The following is a 17,516-nucleotide window of genomic DNA, read 5'->3' as shown; positions in this document are numbered from 1 at the left end:
TGAAGACTGGTGCCAATGATGTCACAGTTCGAGTGAACAACTGTCTGGAGTTTTATTTCTTGTCCTGGCCTCTGGCACCCCCATACCATTCTGGCAACTAGCCACCACTCTACAGCTGTAGAAGTCATACAGCACAGTCACAGGCCTTTCGGCCCACAAGCCCATGCTGCCCAATTGATCTACCATCCCCAGTGCTGAACAGTGGGAGGAAACCAAAGGCCTCAGGGAAAACTCACACAGACATGGGGAGAATGTGCAAACTCCTAACAGGGATTCGAACCCTGGTCCCGATCCCTGGCGCCATAACTGCGTGGCGCTAACCGTTAAGCTGAGAAGGAATTTGAAGTTCCCGATCCTCTGCACTGGTGAGCTCTCGACGAAGACTGGCTTTGGGAGCCCTTTTTGTCCTCAGCACCTTCCCAAATTCTGCGTCCGATACTTGGTTCCTGTGAGTGAGTCTCCAGCAATCTACATGGGTCTATTGATGGCAAGTTGCCAGCAGCCTGCAGCCTGTGTGGGTCTTTTAGCCACTGAACTCCATGCTGGTCACTTTCCCTGGTCCCACTCCCATGCTACTCAATGTCAGTGGAGAGAGGTGCAGGTAGAGGGGTTAGGGAGTGGGGTCTTCACTCCATTTCTGGTGCTCTTTGAATCCACAGCTCCCTTGGAGTCAGCAACCCCTCACGGTTCGCTGCCAAGCATAGGGGCCGCCATCTCGGGCATAGACCTCCGTGGTTGCAGGATTGAAAACAAAACACAGTCAGGCTGTTTAAAGCCTATACGTCGTGTTCAGCATTAGGATTAAACAGTGGGACCCTGCAGAGTAGAACTGTGTCTTTGATCCCTGTTCTCTTGTCTCCACACCAGTGGCAGTACTGCCATTATTGGCATCCAATTTCCTCCAGCAGATTATGTTTAGCTCAGGTTCCTGCCATTCACATTTCCTCTGAGTGCTCTGGTTTCCTCCCGCCTTCCAAATAGATAACGGTCAGCGGGTCAACTGGGGGGAGGGGTGGGGAGCGTGAGCCTATCCGGACTGGAAAGGCCTGATACTCTGCTTCTTGCTTTCGAAACTACGATGAGTGTCACTGAAGTACACAAAGGTGCTGGAGAAACTCAGCAGGTCACGCAGCATCTATTGGGAGTAAAAAGGCGGTCAACGTTTTGGGCCTGAGCCCCTAGTCAGGCTTGTGTGTCATTGGGATTTATGGCCCATCTTACTGAAGATTCACCTTCTGCAGGAGCACCGTTGGAAGTATCCTCACAAGATCACATGAAAAAGGAACAGAAGCAGGCCATTTGACCCATCGAGTCTACTCCGTGAAAACTCCTTGAGCTCAACTGATCTCGCATCTAGTTCCACGTTCTGACCTTGTCCTCATATCCCACGATACCCTGACTAATTAGATACCTGTCAATTTCCCCTTTAAATTCTCCCAATGATCGGGCCTCCACAGCTTCATGTGGCAACAAATTTCACAAATCCACAACCCTCGGTTAAATTAATTTCTCCTCATCTCTGTTGTAAATTGGTACTTTCTAATTCTAAGACTCGTCCTGGAATCACCCAACAGGGGAAACTTCTTATTTACATCTACTCTGTCCAATCCATTTATTATTCAAAATGTTTCTATGAGATCCCCTCTTATTCTTCTATATTTTAATGAATAGAGTTGAAGAGCCGCTAAGCGTCCCTCATATGTTATGCTTCTCATTCCTGGAATTATTCTGGTCAACCTCCTCTGTACCCTCTCCAACTTTGCTATATCCTTTCCAAGACAGGGGGCCCAAAATTGCACACAGTTGCTCCAAATGAGGTCTCACCAGTGCCCCATAGAGTCTCATCAACACCTCAATACCTTATACACAATCCCCTTTAAAATAAATGGCAACATAGTGTTCTCACTCTTTACCGTAGATCCAACCTGCTGGTCAACTTTCAGGTCATCATGCACGAGGACCCCCAAGTTTCTTTGTACTTCTGAGGTTTGGAGTTTACTCCCCATCCAAATAATAATAGAAACGTAGAAGATAGGAGCAGGAGTAGGTCATTCGACCCTTCGAGCCTGCTCCGCCATTCAACGAGATCATGGCTGATCTTAAAGTTCAGTACCCCGTCCCCGCCTTCTCTCCGTAACCTTTAATACCCTTATACTGAAGAAATAGATCTAATTCCCTCTTAAATAGATTCAATGAACCTGCCTCTACTGCCCTCTGTGGCAATGAATTCCACAGATTCACCACCCTCTGGGTAAAGAAATTCCTCCTCATCTCGGTTCTAAATGGTTTGCCTATTATCCTCGAACCATGGCCCTGGGTTCTGGACTCCCCCACCATTGGAAACATCCCTTCCGCATCCATTCTGTCCAGTCCTGCCAGAATTTTATATGTCTCTATGAGATCCCCTCTCAATCTTCTAAGATCCAGCGAGTACAATCCCAATTTGCGCAATCTTTCCTCATAAGTCATTCCTGCCATTCCAGGTATCAGCCTGGTGAATCGCCTCTGCACTCCCTCCATTGCAAGAACATCTTTCCTCGGATCTGTCCTCAGCCTCATCTGCTGTCAAGGTGAAGTTAAACTTGACACATCACATTCCTACTGGATGGCCTCCAACCTCATGGCCCACAGTGCTCTCTCCAGCTACCTGTCTACTCGCATCTCCCATCATCTGTACGATACTGTATCACAGGCCCCCTTCCCAGATTATTACCCTCTTTCATATACGTAATATCACCCTTCCTTTCTTTCATCTTAATTTGAGGTCATGACCTGAAGTGGAGAGAAGGTAGAGGAGAGAGTGGAGGGCACCATGTTACTTGGAGTTCACTTACCTAGAGACCTACCATGGACACACAATATCTCCTCACTTGTCGGGAATCTGAAACAGCGACTGGACGTCCTGAGAAGATTAAAGAATGCAAAGTTATGTTAACCTTCTACAGGAGTGTGGTACAGTTGCTGCAGAGAAATGGATCAGAGGTTAATCCACAAAACCATATGAGTGGCAGAGAGGATCACTGGAGTCTTCCTTCCCCCCCCCCCCCCACCACCCCACTCCACCACAATTGATGTGATCTACCAGAATCATTAAATAAGAATAATTGAGAACCCTTTCCATCCTGCTCACAGCCTCTTTCAGCTGCAAGGTACCAGGTCAAGCACCACTAGGCTGAGGAACAACTTTGGGCTGAAGGGCCTGTACTGTGCTGTAGTGTTCTATGATCCAGTATGGACTGGGAGCTCTGAATAGTTCATTCTTGTTTTCATAAGTAATGAGCGAATGCTAGTTGTGAAAAATGCTAGTTCAGAAAAGAGTAAATAAATGAAAAATGGATCAAGCAACTGAGGATAAATTTCGATCCAAGTATCTCGGAGAATCTCAGAGAGTTGCCCAGATGAATGAACAAGAAGCAGAATGAACAATTCTCAGGTTTAAGCCGAGAACCGTTGGCAGAGCTATTTCTTGCCGATAATTTGCATTCCTGAGCCAAGTCCCAAAGGCAGCCGTTCCACCTCACTGTGGAACACTTCTCTACTGCAATACCAGCTATGAATCACTGGAGTTTGATCTCAAGGGACAATGTGAGACAGTTTCACCCAAGAACAAGATTACTTGGCCAGAAATGTTTGCTTTGTGCTCTTATAAATCAGAACTTACTTCATCTGGGGCCAAACTTTGGAACTGAGGGGCAGTAAATGAGTTATATTACACCATCACTCGTGTCTATTAACCTCCTGGAATGCGACGAGGCCAGAACAGACCACACTGTGAGCATCTCCTGCTTTTTGCATATTGAGAGGAACTCACAGGCTCTCTCTGGAATGATCACCATTGCACAGGAGACATTAGCCTCGTTGGAATTGGATGCAGAGTTATTTTCTGCAATTCTTTCATTACCCTCTTTTCTATTGATTGTAGCTGTTTGGCTTTTGCCTTTTAATGTCAGTATATTGTCTCCGCTCCATCCTCAACATCCATTGGAGCGCTTTCATCCCTAACGTCGAAGTACTCGAGATGGCAGAGGTCGACAGCATCGAGTCCACGCTGCTGAAGATCCAGCTGCGCTGGGTGGGTCACGTCTCCAGAATGGAGGACCATCACCTTCCCAAGATCGTGTTATATGGCGAGCTCTCCACTGGCCACCGTGTCAGAGGTGCACCAAAGAAAAGGTACAAGGACTGCCTAAAGAAATCTCTTGGTGCCTGCCACATTGACCACCGCCAGTGGGCTGATAACGCCTCAAACCGTGCATCTTGGCGCCTCACAGTTTGGCGGGCGGCAACCTCCTTTGAAGAAGACTGCAGAGCCCACCTCACTGACAAAAGAGAAAGGAGGGAAAAACCCAACACCCAACCCCAACCAACCAATTTTCCCCTGCAACCGCTGCAACCGTGTCTGCCTGTCCTGCATCGGACTTGTCAGCCACAAACGAGGCTGCAGCTGACGTGGACTTTTACCCCCTCCATAAATCTTCGTCCGCGAAGCCAAGCCAAAGAAGATTAAAGTCATGGAACCACAGGAAAGCTCAGGCTCTTTGGCCTGACTAGGCCAAGACTTGATTGTCATTCTCTCTCCTGCAATACAGCTATTGGTCCAAATGTTCCTTTTATCGTCAAGTAATAATACGTTGAACATATAACATGGAGTTGGTGTATGAGCAAAATGCAGGCAAGCACCTGAATGGAAAGGTTGGGGGAGGCGGAAAAAACAGGCCAACTGGCAAAAGGCCAGAACTGGAGCAGCAGGGAGTACCGAGGGGGATTAGTGAGAGACTCTCACAGAACTCCCTTCCTTCGCAGAGAGGAGGAGGACAATAGACAATAGGCAGTAGGTGCTGGAGTCGGCCAATTGGCCCGTTGAGCCATTTTTCAGATCATGGCTGATCATTCACTATCAGTATCCATTCCCTGCCTGATCCCCAGCCCCTAAGGCTAGAGCTGGATGAGGTCCTCACCCGGGAAGAGACATATAAGGCAATTGAACAACTAAAAAGTGGCAAAGCAGCAGGTATGGATGGAATCCCCCCCAGAGGTCTGGAAGGCTGGCAGCAAAACTCTGCATGCCAAACAGCATGAGTTTTTCAAGCTTTGTTGGGACCAAGGAAAACTGCCTCAGGACCTTCGTGATGCCATCATCATCACCCTGTACAAAAACAAAGGCGAGAAATCAGACTGCTCAAACTACAGGGGAATCACGCTGCTCTCCATTGCAGGCAAAATCTTCGCTAGGATTCTCCAAAAAAGAATAATACCTAGTCTCGCCGAGAATGTTCTCCGAGAATCACAGTGCGGCTTTCGCGCAAACAGAGGAACTACTGACATGGTCTTTGCCCTCAGACAGCTCCAAGAAAAGTGCAGAGAACAAAACAAAGGCCTCTACATCACCTTTGTTGACCTCACCAAAGCCTTTGACACCGTGAGCAGGAAAGGGCTTTGGCAAATACTAGAGTGCATCGCATGCCCCCCAAAGTTTCTCAACATGATTATCCAACTGCACGAAAACCAACAAGGTCGGGTCAGATACAGCAATGAGCTCTCTGAACCCTTCTCCATTAACAATGGCGTGAAGCAAGACTGCGTTCTCGCACCAACCCTCTTTTCAATCTTCTTCAGCATGATGCTGAACCAAGCCATGAAAGATCTCAACAATGAAGACGCTGTTTACATCCGGTACCGCACGGATGGCAGTCTCTTCAATCTGAGGCGCCTGCAAGCTCACACCAAGACACAAGAGAAACTTGTCCGTGAACTACTCTTTGCAGACGATGACGCTTTAGTTACCCATTCAGAGCCAGCTCTTCAGCGCTTGACGTCCTGTTTTGCGGAAACTGCCAAAATGTTTGGCCTGGAAGTCAGCCTGAAGAAAACTGAGGTCCTCCATCAGCCAGCTTCCCACCATGACTACCAGCCCCCCCACATCTCCATCGGGCACACAAAACTCAAAACGGTCAACCAGTTTACCCATCTCGGCTGCACCATTTCATCAGATGCAAGGATCGACAACGAGATAGACAACAGACTCGCCAAGGCAAATAGCGCCTTTGGAAGACTACACAAAAGAGTCTGGAAAAACAACCAACTGAAAAACCTCACAAAGATAAGCGTATACAGAGCCGTTGTCATACCCACACTCCTGTTCGGCTCCAAATCATGGGTCCTCTACCGGCATCACCTACGGCTCCTAGAATGCTTCCACCAGCATTGTCTCCGTTCCATCCTCAACATTCATTGGAGCAACTTCATCCCTAACATCGAAGTATTTGAGATGGCAGAGGTCGACAGCATCGAGTCCACGCTGCTGAAGATCCAGCTGCGCTGGGTGGGTCACGTCTCCAGAATGGAGGACCATCGCCTTCCCAAGATCGTGTTATATGGCGAGCTCTCCACTGGCCACCGTGACAGAGGTGCACCAAAGAAAAGGTACAAGGACTGCCTAAAGAAATCTCTTGGTGCCTGCCACATTGACCATCGCCAGTGGGCTGATATTGCCTCAAACCGTGCATCTTGGCGCCTCACAGTTTGAAGAATACCGCAGAGCCCACCTCACTGACAAAAGACAAAGGAGGAGAAACCCAACACCCAACCCCAACCAACAAATTTTCCCCTGCAACCGCTGCAACCGTGTCTGCCTGTCCCGCATCGGACTTGTCAGCCACAAACGAGCCTGCAGCTGATGTGGACATTTGCCCCTCCATAAATCTTCGTCCACGAAGCCAAGCCAAAGAATAATACGTTGAACGTATAACATGGAGTTGGTGTATGAGGAAAATGCAGGCAAGCACCTGAATGGAAAGGTTGGGGGAGGCGGGAAGAACAGGCCAACCGGCAAAAGGCCAGAACTGGAGCAGCAGGGAGTGCCGAGGGGGATTAGTGAGAGACTCTCACAGATCTCCCTTCCTTCGAAGAGAGGAGGAGGACTATAGACAATAGGCAGTAGGTGCTGGAGTCGGCCAATTGGCCCGTTGAGCCATTTGTCAGATCATGGCTGATCATTCACTATCAGTATCCTTTCCCTGCCTGATCCCCATGACCCTTAGCTCCCCTGCCCACAAGAGCCTTATTTAACTCTCTTTCGAATGTATCCAACGAATCTACCCCGACCACACTCTGCAGCAAAGCAGTCAACAGATCCATACTTCTCTAGGTAAAAAAAATTCTCTTCATCTCTGTCCTAAAGGGCCTTCCCTGTATTCTTAAACTATGCCCTCTAGTCCTAGTCTCTCCCAACATTGGGAACTTATAATCCGATTCCACTTGGATGACAAGGTTGACCAGACTGTTCTCTTTGGAGTGATGAAAAATAAGAGGAGACTTAATAGATAAGATTATGAGAGGCATAGCCGTAGGTGATACCTCAATCAGGTCTCCCCTCATCCTTCTAAACTCCATCGCATAAAAGCCCAGTCTTTCTAACCTTTCTGCATATGTCATCCTGGGAACTAACCTTGTAAACCACTCCTTCTCTGGCAAGTATATCCTTCCTCAAATTTAGGGACCTCTTCAGGCCAGGCACCCTTGAAGGGTTTTTCCAGAAGAACAATTGAAAGGAGGGAAACATGGAAAGCTTGCAGCTGCTGTGCTTGTAGTGGAAACACAAAAATGCTGGAGGAACTCAATAGGTCACGCAGCACCCATAGGAGGTAAAGATATACAGCCAAAAATTTTGGGGCACAAAAATCTGCAGACACAGGGTGGATGGAAATAATTTTCAGCGTTTAATTTCAGATCCCCTTTAAAACTCCCCTTCTCATGTTAAATTAATACCCTCCTGTATTTTTACCTCTCCCACGGGAAAAATGGCCATATCTCGTCTCCCGTAATATTTTATTTTTCTATCAGCTCACCCACCACTCCTCCTTCTTGCTCCAGGGAGGTCGAGCCCAGGCTATCCAATTGAAAGTTCATCAAGCAACATGGGATGAATCTCTGCACTGCCTAAAATGCTTCTCTGTTAATTCTATGAGGTTGATGTTCAAAGAATAATATAGTATTGATTAAAATCTAGAGCCTCGTATTTGATTAGTGACTTTAGTCTACTATAAAGGTCCAAGATACTGCAAGGGAAATAACAATCAAAATTGTAATAGACCCACACACGAGGTATTAAGGCAGATAATATTAACCAACCTTAACCTCAGGATTATTATCATGAGTACATGTCACAAAATTTGTTGCTTTGCAGCAACAATATTGTGCATTATAGGTGCAAAAATTGCTCTAAATTACAGTTCCGTAAAGACAAGATATAAAAATAAATAATTTGTGTGAAAAGAGGCAAAAATAAGCATGTGGCTATCGGTTCATTATCAGTTCAGAAATCTGATGGCGGAGGGGAAGAAGCTGTTCTTGCCACAGTGGATGTTCACCCTCAAGCTCCTGTACCATCTTCCTAAGGACAGCAGTGAGTGTCCTTGATGAGAGAGGCTGCTTTCCGGAGGCACCGCCTCTTAGAGATCTCTTTATTGGAGTGAAGATTAAAACCCATGTTAGCGCTGGCCAGGTTTACAGCCCTCTGTAGACTTTTTCCGTTCATGTGCATTGGCTCCTTCATACCAGACAGTGAAGCAACCTGACAGAATACTCTCCACGTTACGCCAGTATTGCGAGAGTCTTTGGTGGCATACTAAATCTCCTCAAAATCCAGACAAAATATAGGTAAAGGTTCCATTATTGTCATGTTTAGAATGTAAAAAATGTGAAATTCTTTGACTTTGTCTACTGTAAGGGAGACAGAAGGTCACCACTTTGTCCAGCACCCCTCACAGAAATGAAGCCCCAGCGAGGAAATGAACTCATTTACAAAACCAGTGCTCTAACCACTGAGCTATCAGAGCCTCTACTCTAGCTGCCAGTGAGCCTTCCTCATGACTGCATCGATGTGATGGCCCCAGATCTTCAGCAATGTTAACACCCAGAAATCTGCTGGCTTGTGTTCTCCTGATTTCCCCTTCCTGAAGTCCACAATCAATTCCTTCGATTTGCTTATGTTGAGTGCAAGGTTTTTGTCATGGTACCACTCAACTAGGTGATCTATCTCCCTCCTACACACTTCCTCATTGCCGCGTGTGATTCTGTCGACAATCGCTATGTCATCAGCAAATTTGTAGGTGGCACTTGAATTGTAACTAGCTACTCAGTCATGGGTGGCTGGGCAATCAAGGTTGACCAGACTGTTCTCTTTGGAGTGATGAAAAATAAGAGGAGACTTAATAGATAAGATTATGAGAGGCATAGATAAGGAAGGTAGGCAATAGCAAACACCAGGGGATATCTGTTTAAGGTGAGTGGAGGACTGTTCAGGGGAGACATCAGAGATAAATATTTTACACAGAAGGTGGTGGGTACCTGGAATGCGTTGACAAGTTGGTGGAGGAGTCTGGTACAATAAGAACAGTTGAAAGACTTAGATTAGAAAATTAGAAAATGGTTATGGGCTGTGATGTTGGGAATGGTTAGATTGATCGTTTATATAGGACATCACAGCATTTTGGGCCATAGGGCCCGATCTGGGCTACATTCTATGTTTAAGCAGAGAATGCTGGAAAATCTCAATGGGTGAGTTGTTTCAGCTCCAACTGTGAAAGAGGGAAACAACATTGTCTGAGTGGCAGAGAAGGTTGGCAGGGGTGAGATGAAATAAAGGAGATGCCGTTCTTCCCACAGGTGTTGCTTGATCTGCTTAGTTCATTCAACACTTTCTTTTTTTTAATTCCCTATTTCCAGCACCTACAATTTTTCTTTACATTGCATCTGACTAAATACTTCATCATCAAGCTTGGTAAAGAAGGACCAGGATGATAAAAGAGACTAAAAAATATGATGGTCTTGTGTTCACCCACGGCAGTGCAGTTACTCTCGGGGAATTGGATGCTCACAGAATTGGTGAATGGTCAGACCCTGGTGGGACTTCGAAAGTAAGCACTTGATCTTTAGCTAACAGGCTGAAGATGCCTCCCCATGCTTACCACTTTGCCTTTGTAACACGATGCCCTGCACCCTGCACTTTCATTTTATTGTTGTACTAGGAGCTGATTGTTGACATCAGGAAAGAAAATCCAGAGGTAAGCAATCCACTGATCATTGGGGGATCGAGGAGAAGAGAATGATCAACTTTAAGTTCTTAGTGGATCCTTCCTGGGCCCAACACACCAATGGCATCGGGAAGAAACCACGTCAGTGCCTCTACTTCCTTAGGAGTTTGCGAAGGTTTGGTATGACATCAGAAACACTGGCAAATTTCTACAGAGGTGTGGTGGAAAGTGAGCTGTCTGGGTGCATCAAGGTCTGGTATGGGCGCACCAATACCCCAAAGCGAAAAGACCTCCCAAAGATAGAGGACACTTCCCAGGATATCACAGGCAAAACTCTTTCCACTACTGAGTACATCTACAGGGAACGGTGGCGTCAGAGGGCAGCAGCGATAATCAAAGACCCCCACCACTTAGCACATGCTCTGCTCTTGCTGCTGCCGTCAGGAAAGAGGTATGCATGTCACAAGACTCGCACCACCAGGTTCAGGAACAGCTGCTACCCCTCAACCATCAGACTCCTCAACAACAAACTTAATCAGAGACTCATTTAAGGACTCTTGTGCACTTTATTGATTTTCTTTTAGTTCTCTGTATTGCACAGTCAGTTTGCTTACATTCATTGTCTGTTTACAGTTCTTTGTTTATATGTTTAACGCTGTGTACAGTTTATTTGTAAAATCTTCTATACAAAAACATGAAATAAACTGTCAGGATAAAGAGACGGAACTTGAAATCATAATTAGAACCCAGAATGGTGGGAATGGAATGGATTTGGCTGGCTACCCAACATCTTGTTTTGAGAACTGTCTTTTCATTGAAATTAATTTCTTGTCGACAAAATACACAAGCTTGCAATGGTAAAGATGGCAGAGATTCAAGCACAAAGGCAGAAAATTGGAAGGTGCATTGCATTGACAGCAGTGCCATCTTTCAAAGCCTCGCTCACAGAGGCTGATGAGGGAAAAGCCCCTGCTTTTAAGAACAGCGTACGCACTGCTTCATTGCCTTGAAAAGTTGGCTCGTGTTGTTTTGTCTGGTGTTCCGAACTTGTCCAAGGAAGAAGCTTCACACAGAGTCATGAACCCATCAAGTGTAATTGCACACAAAATTGATAGAGCGAACTCCTCAATAGCAGCATTATTCAAATCAATAGCCAAGTCTATATATGCTATTAGATGTGGCTGATTAGAATCCTCCTTTCAAATCGATCGCCTGGCATCCTGTAGATCAGCAGTTTAGCCCTTAATAGAATCTTCTCTTTATCAGTTGCGATCTTTATTTGTGATTCCATCTCATTGGGTAATCCCTCACCTTTCACGCAAGATGAAACATTCAGCTGCTATGCAATTTCAAAGATGGATCACAAATGCTCTCTGTCTGACCTCACTGCTTTAAAACATTAATCCCCTTCAGAACACATTTTCCCCTCCCCTCTCTGTCAATTCAGGGACTACTCCCTCTGTGACTCCATCGACCATTCATCACTCATCCCTTCCCACTCATCATCCCCTGCCCCTGCGACCATAGAAAGTGTCACACTTGCACCCACACCTCACCACCACGTGGGGTCCCAAGCAGCTCTTCCAAGTGTAGCAGCATTTCATCTGTGAATCCGGTTCACCTGTTCCACATCGGAGAGACTAGACACAGACTGGGAGAGCGCCTCGTTGAGAACCTTCACTCTGCCCATTGCAACAGAGAGGATCTTCCAGTGGCCAACCACTTCAATTCTCCGCCCCACCCTGCACCAGCGTGTCTGTCAATCGCCTCACTCACTGTCAAACTGAGGCCACCAACAAATTAGAGAAGCATCACCTAATATTCCATTCAGACATTCCATAACCAGACGGCATTAACATTGACTTCTCCGGTTTCTGTTGGCCTCCTTCCCTAACCCTAACCCTAACCCTCCTCTGTCTCCTTTACTCCAGCTTCCCCGCTCCCTTCCCTCTCCATTGAGAGCTGCCCCCTTCCCCTGCTTCTCAGCATTTTTTCTCCTGTGGCCTCCCACCCATACCCACCTCAGCCTCGTGGGTCTGTACTCCTCTCCCCACCCTTCCCCTACCACTTTATTCAGACATCTGCATGTTCTTTGCTCATACCTTGACGAAGTGCTCAGGCCCAAAACTTTGCTTATGTATCTTTATCTTCACGGCATAAAGAACACAGCGTGACTTGCCAACCTTCTCCAGCATTTTTGTCTAAATTCTCATCTTCTCCTCCTTCCCTCCCATGAACTTCTGCTGAAGACTTTGTCCAGTCCTTGGCAGAAATTGCAGCCTAGTTGCCCATCAGCACCCAGCGGCACAAGGACAGCTTCTTCCCCGCTCCCAACAGATTCTTGAATAATCAAACTGGTCAGTACTTGGAGGGAAGACTGCCTCGGAACCCCAGGTGCTGTAGGTTTCTGTGAGGGGCACTGGGAAAAGTGGTGACTCTCTGTCTGCCTTACGGTCGACAGAAGTTAAACAATTTCATGTACGTTACATTCTAAATGTAGTATTACATGACAATAATGGAACCTTTATCTTTACCAAAAGCACTGCCTTACTTTTTATACACTATTGTTTTTTTTAATATTTATTGCTGTAAGATGGTTTATAATATCACAAGATTTAAGATGGCTTATAATAACACAAGATAAAGGAACAGAATTCGTCCTCTTGACCCATTGAGTCCGTTATGCAAATCCACCTTAAGCTAAACTGTTCTCACGTCTAGTTTCATGTTCTGATCTTTTCCTCATATCCCTTGATACCTCGACTAATTATAAACCTATCAATCTCCCCCTTAAACTCCCCCAATAATCGTAGCAATGAATTCCACAAATCCACCACCCAATGGCTAAAGAAATTTCTCCTCACCTCTGTTTTAAATGGGTATCTTCTAATTCTAAGACTGTGGCCTCTTGTGTTGGATTCACCCACCAAGGGACACATCTTATTCACACCTACTCTGTCCAATCGTTTCAACATTCAAAATGTTTCTATGAGCTCCTCTCTCATTCTTCTATACTCTTGGCTCTAGAGTCCAAGAGCCGCTAAGTGTTAGACCCTGCATTCCTGGAACCATCCTGGTAAATCATCTCTGTACTCTCTACAACATTATTACATTCTTTCTAAGATAAAGATAATGTTTGCACTTTGATACTGCCACAAAACACCCTGAATTTCATGACTTGTCATGAATTTATGATTCTGATTCATCCCCAAATTCATCCTTTTCTTGCCCCACCGAAGCAACGTTGGCTGCAAGACTTCCTTTCCATATAACCATATACCCATATAACAATTACAGCATGGAAACAGGTCAATTTGGCCCTTCAAGTCCGCACTGATCCAAGTACCCTCCTCTAATCCCACTTACCAGCACACTGCCAATATCCCTCCATCCCCCTCCCATCCATATACTTACCCAACTCTTTCTTAAATTACAAAATTAACCCTGCCTCCACCACTTTTCTTGGAAGCCCATTCCACACAGTAACCAGTCTCTAAGTAAAGAAGTCCCCCCTCATGTTACTCCTAAACCTTTGCCTATCAAATCTCAACCCATGACCTCTTGTATGCCTCTCTCCTACTCTCAATGGGAAAAGCCTTTCCACATCAACTCTATCTCTCTCTCTCATTATCTTAAACACCTCTATCAAATCCCCTCTCAGCCTTCGAAATTCCAAGGAATTAAGACCTAATTTTCTCAATCTTTCCTTGTATTCCAGATGCTGAAATGCCAGGCAACATTTTTGTTAATCTTCTCTGCACTCTCTCTATCGTGTTAATATCCTTCCTATAAATCGGTGACCAGAACTGCACACAGTTCTCTAAATTTGGCCTCACCAATGCCTTGTACAGTTTCATCATTACGTCCCAACTCCTACATTCTATGCACTGATTTATATAGGCCAGCATACTAAAGGCCTTCTTTACCTATCCACATGTGCTCCTACCTTCAGGGAACAATCCACCATTATTCCTAGATCTTTCTGCTCCACTGCATCCTTCAATGCCCTCCCATTTACTACATATTCTTTCCAAAATGAAGCACCTCACACTTATCAGCATTAAACTCCATCTGCCATCTTTCTACCTACTCCTCTAAGCAGTTTAAATCCCTCTGCAATCTTTGAAAACCACAATTCCCCCTATTTTAGTATCATCTGCATATTTACGAATCCAATTTTCCGCCCCATCCTCCAGATCATTAATATATATGACAAACAACAACAGTCCCAATACCGAACTCTGATGTGTGGGATGCTCACAAAGCCCTTTCCACTTGGCCTTGAGATGATGCTGGTAAGCCACCTCTTTGACCTGCTGCAGCCTGTACATTGCTCGAGTTGCTGGAATAAGACCCCAAGGCAATGAAGCATATCCGAGTCGAGATGGCAGGTGATCTGGATGGGAACTTACAAGTGGCAATGCTCCTGCCTGGCCCCATTGACCTTGAATCATCAAGGTGTAGAAGTCTATGGGCAGAGTGCTGGTAAATGGAATTGGATGGGTTCTTGTTAGCCAGCATTGACTTGGGGAAGAAGGGTCTTTTTCCATGTTGTTTAACTCTATGACAAATTTCTCCCATTGAGTAGATAGGCATTCAGGTGCTATTTTTTATTAACCTTCCCTTCTCTAAAACTCTTGCCCAATGGTTGAGAACCACTGCTCTAGTCCAAATTGTTACTGAAATATTTTGCTTGAGAAAAATTGTTATTGGCCCATTTCTTTTGGAGTTATGAATCTGTGCACATAACGAGTCAATGAGGTACAATTAAAACAGTGGTTTTCAAGCTTTTTTTTTCCACTCACATCCCAACTTAAGCAATCTCTTACTAATCACAGAGCATCGATGGCATAGAGAATACTTAAGGTGCTCTGTGAGTGAAAAGAAAAAAAAGTTTGAAAACCACTGCCTAGCCCTTCAATTACCCAGTCAAGCACAGAAAAAAAAAAATCTCTTGCTATCTGGTGACCCTGTGCTGTAGGTAATCACAACAAACTGCTATCTCTGGAAATAAAACTGCTCAGAGTTCTGTTATGAACCAAACGATCGTATCCGGAATGATTTACAAAGAACTAGGAGGCAATGAATTATATTTGCCTTCAACTTTCCCGACTGATGTGGCCTATAAAAGGCACGTATAAATAATTCTGTAAATAAACACTACAATTGGTGTTCATTAAATGACAGATTTATTCCAGGATATTGAGAAAGCAATTTGCCAGGGGATGTCAACATTACAGAGTCGTGGAAAGATTCTGCGGAGTTTGATGCACAGCAAAAATAATACTCTATTAAGGAGGGTATAGGAGTCCAGGTCTGGACGTCAACTGTCAATCTTTCTGCACAGATGCTGTCTGACTCAGTGGGTTTTCCCTGCAGCTCCTGTTTGTTCCAGATTCCAGCGTCTGCATTCTTTTTAAGATTTCAATGTTCCTTTATGGTCATGAGTATGGGGGCTCCAATACCCCTGAGCTAAAGCCTTGCAAAAGGTAGTAGGCACAGGCAAAATCGTCCCCTCCGGGGAACGCTGCCGTCAGAGAGCAGCAGCAATCCTCAAGGATCCACACCAGCCAGTGCATGCTCTGTTCTCACTGCTACCAGCAAGAAAGAGGTATAATTGCCACAAGACTTGCACCAGCAGGTTTAGGATCATCCACCCCCCCCCCCACCCCACCCTCCACCATCAGACTCCTCATTGACAAATTCAATCAGGGACTCATTTAAGAATTCTTACTTGTGCACTTTATTAATTTTTCCCCCCCACTTTGCAGTCAGTTTGGTTACATTTCTTTATTTGTTTACACGTATACATTGTGTACATGTTTCTTTTTTTGAACTACAAATAAGTGGTAATTCTGCCTCGCCCACAGGAAAAAGAACCTCAGGGTTGTATATGATGTCACGTATGTACTCAGGTAATAAATCTGATCCTTGAATTTTGAGAACATGCAATATTACATGAAATTGCCTTCTGCCTGCCATAAGGCTGACCAACAATCATTATGAGCATTGCCTGGTGCCCCTTAGAGTAAGAGAGAAAGGAAAGCAAAAGAGAGTCCCTTCAGAGACTTTGAGTGTCTGAGAATTTGCCTCCAGTTCCCCGAACCCTCTGATTTTGTGTCTTTAGTAATGCAAATATGGTTGATTCTGTTCTCCTCCAGATAAAACAATGAATTTTATGTTTAAATTATTGCACAATCATCGCTGTATGTACTCCCCATGTCCTCCTGGTGCTCTGGATTCCTCCCACATTCTAATGACTTACGGAGTTCAACGCTTAATTGGTCACATGGATGGAATTGTGCGGTGCAGGTTTGTGGGTGGGCAGGGCCCCTTACCATGTTGTAAGGGGAAACTTCAGTGAGGGGGTCAGTGGCAGACAGCTCATCACAAGGAAAGAGGCTGCATTTCCACAGACTTTCATGCTTCATGTTTATTAATATAAAACATTGCTTGTTATTAAGTCATACAGTCACACAGCATGGAACAGTCCCTTCAGCCTCCTCCCTGCTGCCTAACTTGGCATCTGGGCTAGTCCCCCTTGTCTATATTTGGTCCATAAATTTTCAAACCTTTCTTATCCTTGTAGCTGTTCGCAGGTTCAGAGTATCTGAGCTAGTAAAACAGCTAGTAGCTGAATGCTCCCATGCTAAGAAACAGTTTCTTCCTATCGACAGTGAGGATGAGCATATTTAGGTTCTTGGGAGTCACTATCTTGGAGGATCTTTCCTGGACCCAACACACTAATGGGACCATGAATAAAGCACGTCAGCGCCTCTACTTCCTCAGGAGTTTGCGGAGGTTTGGTATGACAGTGGAACCTTTGTCAAATTTCTACAGAGCTCTGGTGGAAAGTGTGCTGACGGTCTGGTACGGAAACACCAATACCCCTGAGCATCTTTGGCTTGGCTTCGCGGACGAAGATTTATGGAGGGGGGTAAATGTCCACGTCAGCTGCAGGCTCGTTTGTGGCTGACAAGTCCGATGCGGGACAGGCAGACATGGATCCAGCAGTTGCAGGGGAAAATGGGTGGGTTGGGGTTGGGTGTTGGGTTTTTCCTCCTTTGTCTTTTGTCAGTGAGGTGGGCTCTGCAGTCTTCTTCAAAGGAGGTTGCTGCCCGCCGAACTGTGAAGCGCCAAGATGCACGGTTTGAAGCGATATCAGCCCACTGGCGGTGGTCAATGTGGCAGGCACCAAGAGATTTCTTTAGGCAGTCCTTGTGTCTCTTCTTTGGTGCACCTCTGTCACGGTGGCCAGTGGAGAGCTCGCCATATAACACGATCTTGGGAAGGCGATGGTCCTCCATTCTGGAGATGTGACCTACCCAGCGCAGTTGGATCTTCAGCAGCGTGGATTCGATGCTGTTGGTCTCTGCCATCTTGAGTACTTCGATGTTAGGGATGAAGTCGCTCCAATGAATGTTGAGGATGGAGCAGAGACAACGCTGGTGGAAGCATTCTAGGAGCCGTAGGTGATGCCGG

General features: G+C 45.7%; 1 long non-coding RNA gene across 1 annotated transcript in view; it reads right to left on the bottom strand.

Moving 5' to 3' along the window:
• Nucleotides 1-17,516, bottom strand: part of LOC138739629 (uncharacterized) — a 233,086-nt gene that overhangs the window by 15,250 nt on the left and 200,320 nt on the right. Inside the window, exon 4 of the long non-coding RNA XR_011342351.1 lies at nucleotides 2,835-2,902. This is a non-coding gene — a long non-coding RNA (uncharacterized lncRNA). The remainder of the gene's footprint in view (nucleotides 1-2,834; nucleotides 2,903-17,516) is intronic.

Source organism: Narcine bancroftii, chromosome 7 (genome assembly GCF_036971445.1).
Source record: "Narcine bancroftii isolate sNarBan1 chromosome 7, sNarBan1.hap1, whole genome shotgun sequence".
NCBI classification, from domain to species: domain Eukaryota; kingdom Metazoa; phylum Chordata; class Chondrichthyes; order Torpediniformes; family Narcinidae; genus Narcine; species Narcine bancroftii.
Note: the sequence above shows the minus strand (reverse complement) of the source record. Positions and strands in the feature narration are given on the sequence as shown.